The sequence below is a fragment of the Myotis brandtii genome, unplaced genomic scaffold (assembly GCF_000412655.1).
Source record: "Myotis brandtii unplaced genomic scaffold, ASM41265v1 scaffold915, whole genome shotgun sequence".
NCBI classification, from domain to species: Eukaryota; Metazoa; Chordata; class Mammalia; order Chiroptera; family Vespertilionidae; genus Myotis; species Myotis brandtii.
In genome coordinates, this window is record NW_005371769.1 from 3232024 (window position 1) to 3252067 (window position 20044).

The 20044-nt window shown below is 46.5% G+C and overlaps 1 pseudogene; it reads right to left on the reverse strand.

Moving 5' to 3' along the window:
* Window positions 1-16318: 16318 nt before the first annotated feature.
* LOC102241740 lies at window positions 16319-17585 on the reverse strand (annotated as a pseudogene).
* Window positions 17586-20044: the final 2459 nt, after the last annotated feature.

The window sequence follows — 20044 nt, forward strand, 5'->3', positions numbered from 1 at the left end:
GTGCTTTTCCGAATTAATGAGAGAAAACATTGATTCTCCTGCTGCCCACGAAGGTGGAAAGTGAAGTGGGGAGACATGTGGGGAATGAGCAAGGTTCCCTGTCTGGGGGTTCCAAATCTGCTGTTGGTTTCTTTCACCACTGACTAGAGATATACAGGGTGTCCCCCCAAAATGTATACACACTTTGAATACCTACTAATTCCAATGGTTTTAAGCATAAGAAAGGAACAACAATGGAGCTGTTATCTGTTAAAAGTGTGGGCACAAACAGATAGTTGGACATTCCCTGAGGGGTCTCAGATTGGAGAAGGTGAAGGCCAGACTGAGGGGCCCCTTCTCCCCCCCTACCCCAGTGCATGTGAATTTCGTACCGGGCTACTAGTTTTAATATAAACCAATGACCAGAACGACCAGTGGCTATGATGTGCACTGCAGCAGCCAGCCAGCCTGATCCAGGCCCCAACCCGGCCGGCCTGGCCCCCAACGTCCTGATTGGGGGTGGGACCAGCTGGCCAACCACCTGCGGCCCCTCCCTGGCTGGCCCCGCCCCCAATCGGCCCCCAACACCCGGTTAGGGGTGGGGCCAGTCAGCCAACCACCCACAACCCCTTCCTCCCGGCAGCCTGTCTGATGGGCCCCCATTGGGGTGGGCCGGTCAGACCCCACCTGTGCACAAATTCGTGCACCAGGCCTCTAGTTTTCATATAAACAGGTTATATAAGGGTGAGCTTGTGCAGTACATATAGTGCTATTGTTGAGTTATTGCCCTCGCACATGTGTAGGGCAAAGGGGCCTTTCACCTCGTAATACTGCTGTGTCCTTAGGTCAGGGCCCCCACAGTGAGTATTTATACCATTGCTAAGCAGGAATGTGGGGGATGTGTGGCTTGCCAAAAAATAAACAAAAAGATGAAAGGGGAGACCACCCAGGTTGAGTCCATTTCAGAGCATTCACGTAGACTTCACAGAGACACTAGGGTGGGATGACAAAGATACCTACTGGTAACAGTGGATCCCGTCTCTGGCTGGGCGGAGGCCTTCCCACCGCAGGGAGAGTCATCAAAGTCGTCTTAGAGCAGATCGTACCTCGGTTCGGGCTGGTGGAAAACATCGACTCGAACAACGGGAGTCACTTCACCTCAAACGTGTTGAAGGGAACAATGAAGGGTTAGACATCAATTGGGACTATCACACTCCCTGGCACCCCCTTCCTTGTGAAAGGTGGAAAGAATGCATCAGACCCTTAAGAAACAAATTATGAAACTGATCCTAAAAACCAAATTGCCCGGGACCAAATGTCTCCCAACAGCTCTCCTGAGGATTAGAACAGCTCCAAGGAAAGATGTGGGATTGTCCCCTATGAAATGTTATATGGCTCCCATCCTTGGCAGGACTGCTGATCTTCCTACCATGGAGACTAATGATCAATTTTGGAGGAACAATACATTGGCCATATCTCCTACCCTGTCATCCCTCAGGCTCAGAGGACTCCTCGCTCAGACCTCGCCTCTCGAATTCGCAGTTCATCACGTCCAGCCTGGTGACCTGGTGCTGATCAAGACCTGGAAGGAGGACAAGCTCCAACCCAATTGGGAAGGCCCCTACCAAGTGCTCCTGACTACCGACACTGCCGTACGGACAGCCAAGAGAGGGTGTACACACTACACTCGGGTCAAGGGAATGGTAAAAGAGACTCTGGGGGAGGGAGAAAGATATCAGTGGAAAATAGTAGAGTCAACAGAAAAACCTTTAAAGATAGTCCTAAGAAAAGAAACACATTACCTCCCCCCCCCCGCCCCCAATCATGGCCTGGCTCTCCCTCTACAGCAGTGATTCTCAACCTTCCTAATGACATGACCCTTTAATACAGTTCCTCACGTTGTGGTGACCCCAATTCCATTGTTACAAATTGAACATAATTAAAGCATAGTGATTAATCACAAAACCAATATGTAATTATATGTGTGTTTTCCGATGGTCTTAGGCAACCCCTGTGAAAGGGTGGCTCCACCCCCAAAGGGGTCTCGACCCACAGGTTGAGAACCGCTGCTCTACAGATTACTTTGGCGTGGATATGTTGTTGCCTGAGTATAAGCTTTAATCAACCAGTTAAATTAGTAATAAATATAACTAGGACCCCATCACCTCAAACTATCAAGTTTGATGCCTGTCAGGTCTTACCCTGTGGGAAGTTAGAAAGTCAAAGGCAACTCTGGGGAGAAAACAAGTATCTCTGTCCTGAACCAAGAAATGGATACACCACACAGGTCCCTGCCCCAGCTGAAATGATGTATGGTGGATAACTCAATACCAGGAGTGGACAGTAAGAGACTTGTGGGTATCTCATTCTGGACCCCTTAAGGCTAAGTTACATCTATCCAAAGGTATCCCACTGGACAACTGCAGAAATTTGGAGTGCAACCTTATGCTCATAACTATCAATGATCCAGCTGACATGACTCAGTCACCTGAGGTAGTCACTAGAGTATATGGGTTAGGCTTAGGAAAAGACCCCCTAGAAAGACTTAGCTCTCAGATTAATAGTTAACTCAACTACACCCTTTACAGCTAAAAACACAACTCTAGACCCCACGAAGGGTCCTGAGATGCTAGAAAATGATCCTAAGGGAGTAAAAATAATTGAAGTCAAAGACTTAAGGCAGACTCTTAAAATAGAAACTGGATATGGTGATATTAATGCCTGAGTTGAATGGTTTAAGTTTATGGTCCAGGCTCTTAACAAGAGCAATTGCTTCACATGTGCTGCAGAACGGCCACAACCACAGGTGGTTCCCTTTCCCCTCGGATGGGATACTGATCCCGGAGGGATGTATTGCATGCTGGCCCTGTTCCAAGACAAGGATGCTTGGGGAAACGAGACCTGTAGGAGTCTGTCTTTGCTCTTTCCTACTTTACAAAGATCAGACCCGAAGGCCATCCCCTCTTTCTCTATAGGGAATGTGAACTATTCCTCTTGCCTCTCTAGGCAGAGGGCAGAATTCACTAGACTCATGGGAGAACTGACGACTTGCACCAATTTCTTACTAAACGTCACCGATGGGCCAAGCGCTAGCAATTACTCTGCTCTCCGAATACCCCGGGCAGACGTCTGGTGGTATCGTGGGAAAGGGAACCTCTGTAACACACGGCGTCTAACTGGACTGGGACGTGTGCCTTAGTTCCGTTGCCTATACCATTCAGCCTGGCATTCCACTGAGAATCCAGGCAGAATAGTCAGGATGCGAAGAGCAGCGGCAGGATCTTTGGGCTCCAATATTTATATTGATTCAACAGGAGTCCTGAGTGGGCTCCCTAATGAATTTAAGGCCCGGAATCAAATAGCTGCTGGATTTGAGTCTGCACTCTTCTGGTGGTCCACTATTTAAAAAATGTAGACTGGATTAACTACATCTATTATAATCAGCAGAGGCTTATCAATTACACCGGGATGCCCTTCAGGGGGTAGCTAGTAAGTTGGATGCCACTAGCCAGATGGCTTGGGAAAACATGATACTAGCAGAAAAAGGGGGGGGGGGGGTTGTGTTATGTTAGGAGGGAAATGTCATTCCCAATAACACAGCTTCCAATGGCTCCATCACAAAGGCATTCCAGGGACTGATGACTTTGGCTAATGAAATGGCTGAAAATGCCGGCATTGATGACCCCTTCACAGGATGGTTGCAGAAATGGTTTAGAAAATGGAAAGGCTTAATGGCCTCGATTCTTACATCTCACATCACTGCAGCAGGAGTCCTGCCAGTGGTAGGGTGTTGTACTATCCCCGTGTAAGAGGATTAGCACAGAGCCTAATTGAGGCAGCTATTAACAAGCAAATGCCCATGACTTATCAGCAGAATAACCTGTTATTATTAGAAACCAAATTAGACTCACTCTTCTATGATGAGGAAAGTCAGCAGGTTCTCCAACAATTTGAAAAATGAAAAATACAAGAGTGAGAATAAGACTAGTAAAAGTAAAAAGAAGAGTTAGGAATAAGCCTCAGTGGTCCAATTTTGCCCTAAATGGAAAAATACTAAGGGCCAGTTTTGGGTAACTAGGTAATGCAACTGCAAAGTCTCTGTAACAGACAGGATATGGAGGAGGGTAGATAGGATAGATTACAATAAAATGAGGAAGTGGGTAAAGACTGCATAAGTGTCAGAAGGTACCTACCCCAGGAAGATCTTTCCACCACAAAGAGACAAAGGGACAAGGAGACAACTAAAAAGCCCACAGCCCACTTTTAAATAACCCAATAGGAAGTGATAGAACCTAGGCGACTTTCAGGAAAGGCTGCACACCCCATAGTACTCAGTCAATGAGGAACCGGGGGCGGGACCTGCGCACTAGGGAATATAATGATGGTTGTAATCCCTTTGGGCGTGCCTGCCCACCAGACACCTCATCTTGCAAGACCGCCATTAAAAGTTTTGCTTTCGCCATACTTCATGTTTCCGAGCCCATTGTTTGACTTTGGACAGGTGAGCGTGTTTCTCACGTAGTGAGAGATTTTAAAATCAGTGATGCCCATGTTTTTCTTTCAGAAGGATATGTATTAGAACTAAATGAATCGGATACTGAATCAAAAGGGGAAAATGATGATTTCAAAGGAAACTCCCAAGAGGAAACTAATCTTGACTGACTGAACGTTTACCAATCATCTTTTCTTCATTAACTTCCATGAGAGCCTGAGAGAAGGCTTAATAGGGGACCTGCTCTACTCAGAATGGCCCAAACAGCCCAGAGACTTGCAGTGATGCCTAACTCTCGGCTTGCTACACATGCCTCTGTAGATGGTGTGAGAATAAACAAATCATCTTTTCTGTCAAAGAACAGTTTAGACAGCAACCATGTTGGACTGTGTGACTTGGCAGCCTTCATGTTGGCCGCATGGCTTGCAGCTTCCCTGGGGGCTGTGATCTTGAGACAGCAAAGGCCAACCCCTCCCTTTGAATTAGCCAATCGGGAAAGACTTGCGCCTGAGCTCCAATCAAGAGCAAAGAACGGGTCACGTGTGTCAGGGGTTCTAAACCAGAGCAGCCCACCTGCTGGGTGTGCACGTGCTTCCAGACCATGTGTGTGCACCCTTCTATGTAGAAGTAAAGATACTTGCCTGCTGCCTGGCTCCTGGGTGTGCTTTGTGTTCTACCAGAACCCCTGACCTGGGGGGCTTGCCTTATTTCTAACAATTTGTGGGCTTGTCCAGGATACCATCTGTCACCACAGAGAAAATGGACCCCCTCTCCTGAGGAGGTGCACCCCGCTGCCAAGTTGTGGCGGCCTCGGTGAGGAGGGACAGCCATTACCCCTAGGCTGACTATGAGCTTGGGATCGAGAGTCAGCCAGCAATGCAGGAAGGGCCCAAGCAAGACCCGTGGCAATCAGGTGACCTCATGCATGAGACAAGGTGGGAATTGGACTAAGCACTACTTTGGTGATTGGGTGTCCTCGGAGGTCGGGCATATGTGACTGGGATGTGTCTTGGACATAAAGTGAGTGTGGAGTTCTGATCTGTGGTTCCATTCTCCTGCAAGGGAAGCGGCAGAGAGGGACGAAGCAGATCTCAGGGGAGTACGAGAAACCTCCAACATAGGGAGTTGAGTACATAGTCACAAGGGACCTGCCAAGGATGGGAAGCAGAAATTCTAGGCCTAGGGAATACATTCCCCCAAAATAGTCCATTGGGAGAATGCTGAGGTTCTGGGGAGGCAAATTCCCAAACCAGGAGCAAAAGATATTGCTCATGGTGTAAACTTTTAGTGTTGTGCGTGCCTGTATGAGTGTGTGTTGATGTTTTATGTCTGTTTTTTTGTTGTTGTTTAATTTGTTTACTTAGCTAGTGAAATTTCTGTCTGTATGTCTGTGATGCAATTTTGGCTAACTTTTAGGGACTTTAATTTGCTCTTCCCTGATTTATGATTTTGCTGTGCTGGGTTAAAATTTTAAGATTCTAAGATTAATTTAAAAGTGTAAAATTCATAAATGTTGCAATCAAGGGGAATTTAAAACAAAGGCCAGCCAGTTCCAAGACTGCTTGTGGTTAACAAAACATTATCTTCCCCACCTGAGGCAAAGCGGGAGGGGAAAAAAAAAGCCATAGGTTTCCCAGCGGCAGAATGGAAGGCAGTACTTGGGTCCTTGCCGAACTGGGAAGGGCGGAGAAATTTCCAAAACCCTGCCCTGAATCACGTCCATTAAACATCCAGTTGTTAGTGTTGGTATTAACTGGGACAGGACCGGGACGGAAGCGGGTGGCCCGAGATGGGAAGTGGGTGACCTGTGCCTGCTTGTGACGTCACAAACCCGCGCGGGCCAGCTGAGGCAGAACTAAGGCTGACCTTGGGGGCACGCAGCATGAGAATGGGCAGTTCTTGAATGAGGATGGACTGCATTCCAAGGGTGGTCCTGGAGGCATAGGACTCCCAGCCAGATTAGCGTGTCCTTTCTTTGAACAGAAAGGGCGATCATAGTTAACAGCATAATTCAAATCCCTGTTAAAAAAATTAGTCAAGAAAATGCTTTAGGTAATAATTGGCTTTAAAAATCTCAAAGTTGATAAGATATAAAGCTTTTCAGTAAAAATATAAAAGAGAACAAGGGCAGACAATTGGGATCCCTTAAATTGCCTCACCCCTCCCTATGCCACCGGGAGACAACCTGAGGAAACATCCAAGATGGCCGTTCACAATCCCAGCCTCCCCCTCAGGCTCCAACTGGCCCTTTTCGCCACGCCACCAGAAACCAGCTTTTCTAGGCTGCAAAAGAAGTTGGAGCAGTAAAAAAAAAAAAAGAGAGAGAGAGTTAAAGGCTCTACTAGAAGACCCACATGGTGTAGTTGACCAATTAGATCAATTTCTAGGCCCACAAGTATATACGTGGACCAAGTTAATGTCCATTTTAGGAATCTTATTCTCGGGAGAAGAGAGAGCTATGATTCGAAGGTCAGCTATGGTGGTCTGGGAGCGAGAGCACCCGACTGGCCCTGGGGCACTTCCAGCAGACAGTAAATTCCCAAACCAGGAGCCTCAGCGGGACCATAACAACATGGCCCATAGAGGGCACACGAGAGACCTTAGGGAGCTCATCATTGAAGGAATTGGGGAAGCAGTTCCCAGTCTCAGAACCTAAATAAACTCTTTAACATTCGACAAGGCAAAGAAGGGTCTTCAGAATTTACCAAGACTAAAAGATCAAATGAGAAAGTGCTCTGGGCCAGACCCTGAGGACCTGTTGGGCCAAGAAATATTATAAATTACATTTTGTTACCTATAGTTGGCCTGACATCTCAAGAAAGTGGCCTAGGGAAGGGCTGGCCCGAAGGGCCAGAAGCAGAAGCGGCAGCACTAACCTTAGATGATGTATCTCTAAGGAAGAATGTAGCAGTTTATACATAATTTTCCAAAGTCTTTGGTAACTTATAACTTTGGAGTTATTGAATTATATAATATTTTATTGTCCTGATTAAAAAAATAGGATTAATTGGTATGAACCAAATTTTTTAATATTAAAACCAGTTTAAATTTAATTAATGTCTTTTAGAATAATTACAAAAAGTGTGTTGATAAATGTTAATCTAAGAAATGCTGGCTGTTTACTTTTTGGTAAATCATTGAAAAATTAAGGTTTCTAAGAGTGAAGAATTCTAATACACTAAAAAAAAAAGAAAGAAAAGGTCTGTCCAAGTTGTAGAAATACTTAATAGCTTGTGCCAAAGTTCTCAGGAAGACTGATGGGAGAATCCAATTAGTGTCATTTGCTGTCCACACCCAAGGACAAATGAAGTTAGAAAATAAGCCTTATTTTGGTCAGTTCTTTTCTAGTAAAATGATTATGTTATATTAATCAGGTATTTAATAAAACGACCATCTTTTAATTATAGGAACTGAAGTTTGCTGGCCTATATTATGGTCTAATACACTTTAATATATAATCTTTTGGTAAAATCAAGTTGGACAACCTTCCTAGAGTTTGAATTTTAGGAAAAGTTTTTTTTTACCTGGAGTTGGCTGTAGGTGATTCCAATAGGCCCTGGAATGCCTCAAGATCTTCCTACAACAAAAAAAAAAAAACAAGATGGCGGCATAGGTAAACACCGGAGATTGCTGCCACAAACAACCACTTCAAAAATACAACTAAAAGACGGAACAGACATCACCCAGAACCACAGGAAGGCTGGCTGAGGAGAGATTCTTCAACTGGAAGGAAAGAGAACAGCATACTGAGGCTCAGAGGAAAATACAAAGGTACGGAGGTGCGCGTGGAGCCGGCTGGTGGCTGAGGGCGCGGTTGTAGTTTTCAATCAGGAGGGAGTCTCAGGCTCTGAGCTCCAGATGCGGGCGAGTCTCTAGGGACTCAGACTCAAACGGGAGAAGCGGGATTGTCTGGCATCAGTTGGAACGTGAGGGCAGCTTTCTCTCCGAGGTTTGCAGCGGTTGCTGGGGTTCTGAGAAGCAGAGCCTCTGGGAACGGGACTGAGAGCAGCCATAACTGCTCCCTCCACCCGCCCTGTTGATCCCGTGCGACCCGCCCTGCCCAAGCCCTACGCAGATCCATTTGCCGGATAGCCTCAGGCAAAGGCTAGATTAGGGCCTCTCCAGAGGACAGAAGTTTTCCCACTGCAGATACAGCTGATTCTCACAGCCAGTCGGCCTGGTGGTCAAATCCCTCTAGTATTAACTACAACAATCAAGGCTTAACTAGAACAAGACTGCGCACAAAGACCACAAGGGGGTGCACCAAGAAAGCATAAAAAATGCGGAGACAAAAAAACATGACAGAAATGGAGGATATAGAGCTAAAAAACGCAATTTTGAGGGCTTGCAAAAATGTGCTAGAAGCTGCCAATAAACTTGAGGAGAGACTCACAAAAACTAATGAGACCCTCGATGCTATGATAAAGAAACAACTAGAAATTAAGCATACACGGACTGAAATAAAGAATATTATACAGACACCCAATAGCAGACCAGAGGAGCCCAAGAATCAAGCCAAAGATTTGAAATGCGAAGAAGCAAAAAACACCCAACCGGAAAAGCAAAATGAAAAAAGAATCCGAAAATACGAAGATAGTGTAAGGAGCCTCTGGGACAGCTTCAAGCGTACAAACATCAGAATAATAGGGGTGCCAGAAGATGAGAGACAGCAAGATATTGAAAACCTATTTGAAGAAATAATGGCAGAAAACTTCCCCCACCTGGTGAAAGAAATGGACTTACAGGTCCAAGAAGAGCAGAGAACCCCAAACAAAAGGAATCCAAAGAGGACCACACCAAGACACATCATAATTAAAATGCCAAGAGCAAAAGACAAAGAGAGAATCTTAAAAGCAGCAAGAGAAAGAGACTCAATTACCTACAAGGGAATACCCATACGACTGTCAGCTGATTTCTCAACAGAAACTTTGCAGGCCAGAAGGGAATGGCAAGAAATATTCAAAGTGCTGAATACCAAGAACCTACAACCAAGAATACTTTATCCAGCAAAGCTATCATTCAGAATTGAAGGTCAGATAAAGAGCTTCACAGATAAGGAAAAGCTAAAGGAGTTCATCACCACTAAACCAGTATTATACGAAATGCTGAAAGGTATCCTTTAAGAAGAGGAAGAAGAAAAAGGTAAAGATACAAATTGTGAACAACAAACATGCATCTATCAACAAGTGAATCTAAGAATCAAGTGAATAAATAATCTGATGTACAGAATGAACTGGTGATTATAATGAATCAGGGACATAGAAAGGGAATGGACTGACTATTCTTGGCGGGGAAAGGGGAATGGGAGATGCGGGAAGAAACTGGACAAAAATCGTGCACCTATGGATGAGGACAGAGGGTGGGGAGTGAGGGCGGAGGGTGGGGCGGGAACTGGGAGGAGGGGAGTTATGGGGGAAAAAAAAAAGAGGAACAAATGTAATCTGAACAATAAATCTAAACAATAAAGATTTAATTAAAACAAACAAACAAAAAAAAGATCTTCCTACAATGGAAAGTAGGGACCAATTTCTTAAGAACTATGTACTGAATATCTCTTCTACTTCATTATTATTATTTTTTAATATATTTTTATTGAGTTCAGAGAGGAAGGGAGAAGGATAGAAAGATAGAAACATCAATGATGAGAGAGAATCATTGATTGGCTGCCTCCTGCACGCCCCCTACTAGGGATCAAGCCCACAACCCAGGCATGTGCCCTTGGCCAGAATCGAAATCAGGACCCCTCAGTCCACAGGCTGATGCTCTATCCACTGAGCCAAACCGGCCAGGCCTCTCCTACTTTAACTCTGTCAGGTTAGAAGGCCTCCTGACCCAAGGCACTCTTGAGTTTCCGGTTCATCGCCATCGACCAGCAGGCTACGTTTGTTTAATCAAGACTTGGAAGGGAAGCAAGTTGTAACCCTCCTGGGAAGGACTTACCTGTCTTGCTTACCACAGAGACTGCTGTTCGGACTGCAGAGCGAGATTGGACCCATCACACACGGGTTAAGGGCGGACACACCTCAACTTGGACAGCCATACCAGGACATGTCCCCTTGAAATTGATGCTAAAAACTGTGAGCTGTCTTAATAAGCATCATGTACTGAGTTCTCTTTGCTTTAGGGATCTGGCAAATTGCAGGGGCTTACAATGTGGCTGGAGAAAGGCGTACAATCTGGATCATGCTTACCCAGTTAAGTTATTGATTATAGATAACTTGAATGACTTGGATATTTCAGCCTTTAGGTCAAAGATTGGCTAGGAGTAGATGTCACAGGACAAGATCCCCTAGGCCACTGCCACCACCATGCAAATAGAAGTAGGTTATAAGGGAATGAAAGCCTGGGTGCAATGGATTAGATATTCTCTACTCGCCCTAAATAAAAGTGACTGTTATGCTTGCACAGCAGGAAGACTAGAGGCCCAAGTGGTCCCATTTCCATTCAGATGGATCTCAGACAGTAAGAAGATGGAATGTGTGCTTGTCTTGTGCCAGGAGGAAACCACCTGGGAAACATTTCCTGTAAGACTCTCGCCCTGTTGTTCCCATTCAACAGAGATAACGAACACGGACCCCCCAAAACTATCTGGCCCCGCCCTCCAATGTAAACTATACCTCCTGCCTCTCAAGGGGGAACAGTGCTCGGAGTTTATGAGAAAATTATCCAGATGCGTAAATGGCCGAGCATCCTCAGAAGCCCATGATGCTGCACTGCCGACGCCCCGTGCTGATGTCTGGTGGTGTCATGGGGACCCTGACTTGGGCCTTGCCCAGCAGTTGGAGTGGAACTTGTGCTCTGATACAATTGGCTATCCCTTTCACGTTGGCACATCCTAAACCTTTCTCAAAGGACAGACAGACTAGGAGGAGGAGAGGGTCCAGGGGCCCCTTTGATCCCCATATACACACAGATCCCATTGGGGTTCCAGGAGGAGTGCCAAGGAGTTTAAGGCTAGAAGTCAGATTGCTGCAGGGTTTGAGTCTGTCCTGTGCTGGTGGCCACTGTGAACAAGAATGTGGTGGATTGATGATATTTTTTAGAACCAGCAAAGGCTTGTTAACTATACTAGAGACGCAGCTAAAGGGATAGTGAGCAGCTAGAGGCCAGCAGCAGGCTGCCTGGGAGAACAGGCAGAAGGAGGAGGAACAGGTGTCATGTTGGGGCCAGTGCTGCTCATTCGTCCCTGACAACACGGCACACGGACCGTCGCTGAGCCTAAGGCACCGGCAGCTTTAGTGACGAGTGAGCGGGAGCCTGGGACCGAGGCTCCTTCTCCGATTCCCTGGAGCGATGGTTGGAAAGGGAAAGGGAGCGATGGTGTCCACGTCACCCCTTTGATTGGGAGCTGCAGTGATGGGTGTCGCAGCATCCCGTGTGTGGGGGGTCTTATCCAAGGGCTAATCGGAACCGCATTGACCCAACAGCAAGTTAGTCTCCTCCTGGACACTGCAGAGCAGGAAAGTCAATGGATGTCAGTGAGTTTGAAGACAGAGTTTGAATAAAGAAAAGGGGGGAATTGTGAGAATGAACTAGTCATCTTTTCTGTCAAAGAACAGTTTAGACAGCCGCCATGTTGGAGTGTGTGACTTGGCAGCTGCCATGTTGGCCGCATGGCTTGCAGCTCCCCTGGGGGCCGCCATCTTGAAACAGCAAAGGCCCACCCCTCCCTTTGAATTAGCCAATCATGAAAGACTGTGCGCCTGAGCTCCAATCAAGAGCAAGGGACGGGTCCGGCGGCAGGGATTATAAACCCAAGCAGCCTACCTGCTTGGTGTGCGTGCACTTCTATGCAGAAGTAAAGATGTCTGCCTGCTGCCTGGCTCCCGAGTATGCTTTGTGTTCTACCAGGACCCCTGACTTGGGGGATTTGCCTTATTTCTAACAATGGGGAACCAGGCCACAGGGCCTTGAGAGTCCCCTTTTCTTTTGGGGTATAAACTCTTCAACTGGGAGACATTTGACGGGGGGCTCCTCAAGGAAAAAGGCGAATCTTCTTTTGCAGAATAGCCTGGCCCCACTCTAAAGTGGACAGTGGAGAGGTGTGGCCAGTTACTGGCACCATTAAGTGGAATGCTACCCTGCAGCTGACCCTGCTTTCCCATTCCCAGGGAAGTGAATGGAGAATGAGGCCTTCAGAGATCAATGTGTCTTTTCCATACATGCAAGCCGTTATGAATCAGAAATGGCCCTCAGCTATATGCTACCTGTAAACTAGATCTCTCTGTAATTGCTACAGAGCCTCGGAGAAAGATATTTAAATGGAAAGAAACATTAAAAAAAAAGTGCTAATCCTTGAGGAATTACAGTACTGTCCTTGCTTTACAATGCAGTCCTTAAGGGCCAGAGAGGTGTGTGGCTCCAGAATAACAAAGCCCACCAAATCCTTTTCATTCCCCCAAACCTCCCCTGTTCAGCTCAGATGCTCATAGACAATTGGCTTTCCAAAATCAAAGTCCCAGGACCTTTGAGATGCAAATACGAGGAACTCTGGTCTGGGCCATTTTTAAAATACAATCTCTGGAAGATAGCCACCTAAACAATTCACTTAACTTACTTCGACTATTCCTTTCTAAATTAGTAAATTTCAATTAAGGTTATTAAATTTCTAGATAGAAATAACATGAAATACTGAAATATTGATCACTAGATAAGTCTTTAAATTCACCTGCTTTTGTCTTTATTGCCCGAAAGTCCGTAAAAATGATTTGTGCTGTTCATATAATGTCTTGTGCTTGAAGGTGTGTTTCTGGAAAGTGAGAGTGTGTTTAAAATGTGTTTATAAACACCAATCTAAAGAATGCTGGTCACTTATTTTATTTTGGTTATTATTGAAAACTGAGGCTTTCTAAGAGTTAAAAGTTCAAATTAAGTTGGGAGAAATTATATGGTTGTGATAATAGAAGGCATGAGGTATGGAGATTCATTTTTTGAGGGAAATAACTTGTTCTTGTTATGTTTGATCAAATAGTTGAACTGATACCTCTCCCCTGGGAACCAACCTTCAGGCCACTTCCCAACGGACATTGCCTTCCACTTAGACCACATTCCACCTGCTAAGACCATTATCTCTCCCCTCTGGACCTTTCCAGGATCCATACCTGCCCAGAGAATTCTCCACCCAGAAAAAGGACCTGGAGTCCTTTAAAATCTCTGACTCCTTGTCCCTGGGTGCTGACACCAGATTGGGGCTCAGCCCACCTGGTCCTCAGATGACCTAATAGATTCATAATCCCTCACCACTCTGGCCTCGTTCGTTCCTCCTTCGGCGACCCTAACAGTTCTAAAGATATTTATTTCTGAATGGATAAGAAGGTTTGTGGAAAAATGTAGGAAGGTTTATAATATGTGAAGGTTATAAAAGTTAGAAAATTTTAAGTAAATAAAAAATTCTCTTGAGGTTTCTCTGCAAAAATTATTAATTTGAATTATGTTAAGGTCTTTATGTGTATGGTCTGTATGTGGTGTGTATTACGTGTGGTAAATTTTCAGCCTCTGCATGGCATTACTAGGATATAATCTTTGATTGGCCTAATTTAAAAATATATATATATTTTTTTATTAATTTCAGAGAGGAAAGAAGAGGGAGAGAGAGATAGAAACATCAATGATGAGAGAGAATCATTGAGTGGCTGCCTCCTGCACACCCCCTACTGGGGACCGAGCCTGCAACCCAGGCATTTGCCCTTGACCAGAATCGAACCTGGGACCCTTCAGTCTGCAGGCTGACTCTCTATCCACTGAGCCAAACTGGCTAGGGCTGTTGGCCTAATTAAAAAAAATAAATAAATAGTTATATAAATTAAGCAGAATTCTATGTTCTGGACAAAATTTTTAATATTAATACTGGTTTAAGTTTAATGTCTTTTAGAGTTATTACCATAAAATATATGTTTATTACCTAGATTTACAAAGAGTTTATGATACAATCTTTTGGTTAAGTATATTTGACAATCTGTACAAAGTTTAAATTTTAAGACTTTTTAACCAAGAGATGACTTTGAGTCACTCCAATGGGCCCTAGAATATCTCAAGGATTTATTCTCTCTTCTTAAAAGAAATATTTTTGAACTAAATTAGGCCTTTTTAATATACTTGAAATGACATGGGAAGCTTTGTCAAATAAAAATTAATAATAATTACGTTCTATTTATGTACATACATTTTGTTAAAACGAATGTTATAGGAATTTCAGTCTGCTCCAGAAAGGAACTTGCGAAGATTCAGAGCCAAGTTCAAACAGGAAGCTCTCGGGAGTAGTAGGTGTCCAGTCAGGGACACCAGGCAAGCCACAGTGACGGTTCCCTGTGGGGGTGTGTGTGGGGTGGGGCATCTGCCAGTGATCCAGTGATACTCGGGGTATTTGCGTTTCACCTTTTGGGAGTTTATGAGTTATTTTCAATGCTCAATACACCCCTTCCAGTATGTGCCACGTTTTAAAATCTTACATATTATTTGTTCTTTATATGCTGAAATTATATATTGAATCTAAATATATACAGATTTTATATTGTTCTCTATGTCATTTTACATAATTATTAATTACTAATTATTAATTATTAATTATTAATTACCAAGAAATTATTGTCTTGAAATGTTATATCTTATAGAAAAGCAAAGTTTTTTTTATCAATTGCATTGTGATCAAATCTGTAACCATGCCACTTTAAGTTTTGTTATTCATAGACAGTCATTGCTTTACTCTGATGCATTTGCAGGTATATTATAGCTTTAGAAAAATCCATGAAAGGGACTCTGACCTACTCTAAACTGCAGCCTCTAAACAGGTCATATCTTTGAACTGAATGAAGATTTATGAAACTTCAAGAAATAACTGAATTCAAAAAATACTGGCAAATAATCAGGATAAACAAAAATAGTTATGGGACTAAATGAATTGAGAATAACTGTTCTTATGACTCTGTTTAAAATATTGGGGGTTTTTTTGGTTTGTTTCATTTTCTTTTATTTTTTTAAAAAAGCCCCTAAGTTGTATGGCTTCCACGAAGCATCAGAGAAACGGAGGTGCCATTTCTGTACACTTTATAAACCAACACCTAGATCAGTGATGGCGAACCTATGACACGCGTGTCAGAGGTGACACGCAAACTCATTTCTTTGGTTGATTTTTCTTTGTTAAATGGCATTTAAATATGTAAAATAAATATCAAAAATATAAGTCTTTGTTTTACTATGGTTGCAAATATCAAAAAATTTCTATATGTGACACGGCACCAGAGTTAAGTTAGGGTTTTTCAAAATGCTGACACGCCGAGCTCAAAAGGTTCACCATCACTGGCCTAGATGCACACTCCACCACCAACGCCCCAGCGGCTCCGCCCACCTGACTGTGGCTGCCTGGCCTCTGCCACTCCTGCGGGCTGAGACGGGTCTTTAAGGCACTATTTCCGGTGGCTCAGACACAAGATGCCCTCACACCGGGCACAGCCCTGGCCCAGTGGCCCACAGGTGGCTGCTCCCGGCTCCAGGAGCAGGTGCAGCAGGAACACCGGGCCATGCTGCCCAAGCTTTGGTGCAGCATTTTGCTTGGGGTGCCACTCCCACCGCGCCTTCCCCTTTGATTTAGGGAGGCCCGGGGTGGGCTCACCCCTGGCAGCAATGCCCACAGCGCCCCCTGGAGAAAACAGCCTTTGGATAGGGGGAGACGAGGTAGACTTTATGCCACTAATGCGCCGGGGCCTCCAGCTCACACTCCTCCCTTCAGCAGACTTGGCGGAAAGGGCAGGGCAGGCGGTGTTTTCTTTTCCTCGTTTTAAATAGTTAACGCTCTTGGAAGGGAGGGCTGGACACAGGAGAAATTTCGGCGACAGTCTTATGGGAAGGAAGTCACCCACGTGGGGTGAGCAGCTCCTGGCCACAGTCTATGTCTTGGCTGTGGGCCACCGGACGAGCTCCTCCAGGAACCGCAGCGGAGGGTGTGGGAGCCACTGCCAGGGTCACTTGTGCCTCTGCGGTGACTTCCTCTTGCTCCTCTTGAAGAAACAGCAGCACTGGTGCCATCCGCCACTCTGCCTCTGCAGGCGCTTGATGGGGCGTCGGAGTGACGGCAGTGGGGTCGCCCGCACTCAGCCCCGGTTGCTGGAGTCCAGTGCCCTGTTTTTGCTGGGCTTTGTCCCTGGGCTGAGTTTGCCCAGGCAGGTGGGTGTGAGCTGTGCCAATGGGCTAGGCAGGGGCTTCCCCGCCCAGGTGTACTCGCAGTGCAACACGAAGCCGCTGCGGGCGAAGAGGTCTGTGACGAGCTTGCAGGTAGCCTGGTCAGGCTTCTCCAAGAAGCCGGGCGCCACAGGTACATAGCACGGGTACGCGGCCATCTCCTCCGGGTGGCTCTCGCAGAGCACCTCAATGGGCACGGCCCGCTTGGTGTCCCCGATCTTCTGGTAGTGCTCTTTGAGCACGTCCCTGAGCCCTGCCAGGGCAGGCTGCCACGCAGGCAGCCCATGGACTGTGGCCTAGCACCTCCAGGTTGTCAGGGGCTCTGCTCCTTGCCCAGGTGTGTACTGATGCTCATGGAGCGGGCTGTGCCCTTCAGGCTTTTGTGCTCGCGGCAGGGATTGCGCTTCTTGGTCCCGGGGTCCATGTACTCCTGGGCCAGGCCAGAGTCGATGATGCGGATGGCGTCCTGCGCTTGCTGCCCGGCCGCCCCACCAGGAAGTCCTCCGGCTGCACGTCGCGGCAATGAGGCTCTTGGTGTGCACACACTCCATGCATGTGATCAGCTGGATGGCGATCATAAACACAGTCTTGAGCGTGATGTGTGGTCACGCAGATCGAATAGGTCCTCCAGGCCGGCCCAGCAGCTCCAGCACCATGGCGCTGTACTTCCCGCGCGGGCCAGAGGGACCCGAGGGACACCCTCTGCGAGCCGAGCTGCGGGTGGAAGCGGTGTTCCAGGTACGGCTGCGGCGCCCACACCTGATGGGCTCCAATCGGAGAGCTAAGTATTCATTTGCATAGAGATTCTTTCTGAGCTGAGCTCCCCGAAGTTGCCACAGCCTATCTTCTTCCCGACCCGGAAGTTGGGGCCACCATCACGACCCCCAACTGGTCCCCGTGTGCCGCCGCTGTGGCTGGTCCGGCCACCAGCTTTGCACATTCTCCCGCCCTCCTTTGACGCCCCTTCCCCTCTTGTCTTGTCAGAGTCCATCAGTTTGTTGTACCCTGGCCTCTCCTCCGTGACTGCTGCTGGACAGACACCATGGCACCTGGCGGGCTCCTGGCAGGTGAGATGTGGGTACTTGCAAGGGCCAGGCCACGGGACTCATCTCAGTGGCCTCAAAGTCGCACGCAGGGGAGGACACATTCTGCTGGCAGGTCCCACCACCTCAGATCTCATGGCTCCCAGCTCCCGGCCTCTGCCGTGGCCCAGTGGCCGATCGGCTAAGCTGGGCGGCCAGTGCTCCCTCAGCAGCGCCACGCGGGCCCAGAGCCGCCGCTCCCTCACTGCTGCCACATGTTGGGCACGGACTGTCCCTGCTGCAGGCTTGTGGCTCACAGTGTTGCCATGGCCCTCACTTACAAACCAGTGTCGCCGGCAGCTGCCGCCACTGCTGGGCTTGCGTGGATCCAAAATATCATTGATTTTTAAATCTTTTGTTTCTGAAATATAAGGAAAACTAAAAGGCAGACATTCTGCATTATAGTAACTAACAAATTAGTAACCTGCATTTCATGGTACTCCTACAGACAAAGATTCAAAGACAACAACACCCCAGAGATATTGTTGTCCATTGGGAAAGACATAATGAAAGACTCTCCAGCAGTGTTAAAGGGACCTCACCTTATCAAGTACCTAACCACGAATGGACATCTGCCCTTGTCTCTGACACTCGCCTTCATCTCAAGGATGAGAAGCCGCTGACTACAGAGGAGGTAGACAGCCATCCCAAGACGTCAACAAGGCCTGTATGCTCACAAATTGATGCTGCTCAAACCTTGTTCTTATATCATCTAATTGTTATTGATCGAATGCATATAAAATGATTTTTATCCTGTTATTATCCCCCTTATGGTTTCCTAGTGGAAACATTTTCCGCCTCCCTAGACCTTCCTCCCTTATTAGATATGAAAGTCATTTAACTTGGGTACCTGCTAATCTTTCCCACTTATTAGACAATGGTATTCTGATTATCAGCTATGATAATGAAGTTAATGTTTTGTTGGCCACACACTGGTGGTCTTCTATTATCAATATAAGTTTTGGTACATTTTTGAAGGCTATCTTATATAATAAAAGACTAATATGCAAATAGACCGAATGGCAGAACAACCAAACAACTGGTCACTATGAAGTGCACTGACCACCAGGGGGCGCACGCAGAACATGGTGGGCATTGGCCACGGCAGGATGGTGGAGCAGGCGAGTGGGGGCGCCAGACCAAGGCAGAGCGCTAGTAGCTGTCATTGGGATGAGCCTCTGGTGGTTACTGAAAATTATTTGCTCCCACTCGCTGCGGTCCCGCCCGGCCCTGACCTGCTGCCGGCACCGCCCCTAATTGCCTGCAAAGGTGGCTGCCGGCGCCAATTGCCCCTCAGGGCTTCTCCACCTCCCCCTGCTCCTGAGGGGCAATTGGGACCGGCAGCCGCCTCTCGTACCCACTGCCGGCAACGGCCCACTCTCACCTGCTGCTGGCATGGGTCCCAATCACTCTGCGCCATCAGCGGGTACTAGTGGGGCTGGCGCTGTCAGCGTGTGGGAGCGGTGGTGGTGGGAGTGGGGCTGCCAGCAGACAGGGGACTGGGGGGCCGTGGCAGGAGGGGCTGCACGGGGGCAGAGGATGGGCCGAGACCTGCCCCTGTGCCCACCGTGGCCCACAGTTCCTTTCAAGGTGCATGAATTTGTGCACTGAGCCCCTAGTCTATTATAAAGGACCTATCTTGGACAAACCCTTCCATGAACACCTCCCTAATAATTCCCCTGGTAGAATTATATATGGATCTACTTTAGATGAGTATTTTAGGTGAGTATTGTCTAAATATAGGAATGGATGAAATTAACTGCCCAGATGAAAAGTCAGAACTTCTGGATAATAGTAGGTACTTGTTCCCCTCAGATCCTTCCTTACTTAATTTTAGACAGTTTCTGTTCTTAATCAATGTTATTGGTTTAATATTATTGCTATTGCTCCTGGTATGTAACTGCTATAGTAGATACAAAACTTAAGACAAGCAGCAAAAACACTTGGATCATGGTAACTCAAAAATTAAAAATGATCCAAAATATTAAAAAAATTTTTTAAATTATTTTATTGCTTTCAGAGAGGAAGGGAGAGGGAGAGAGAGATAGAAACATCAATGAGGAGAGAGACTCATTGATTGGCTGCTTCTTACATGCCCCACACTGGGGATTGAGCCTGCAACCCCAGCATATGCCCTTGACCAGAACTGAACCCAGGATTCTTGGTCTGTAGACCAACTCTCTATCCACTGAGCCAAACTGGCTAGGGCTGATCCAAAATATTTTTAACAAGGGCATATGTGATTTGACTGCCTCCTATTCACCTGACTTTTATTTTGAAGAATAATAATTCGACCTTAAGTACCATAGGTTATGGT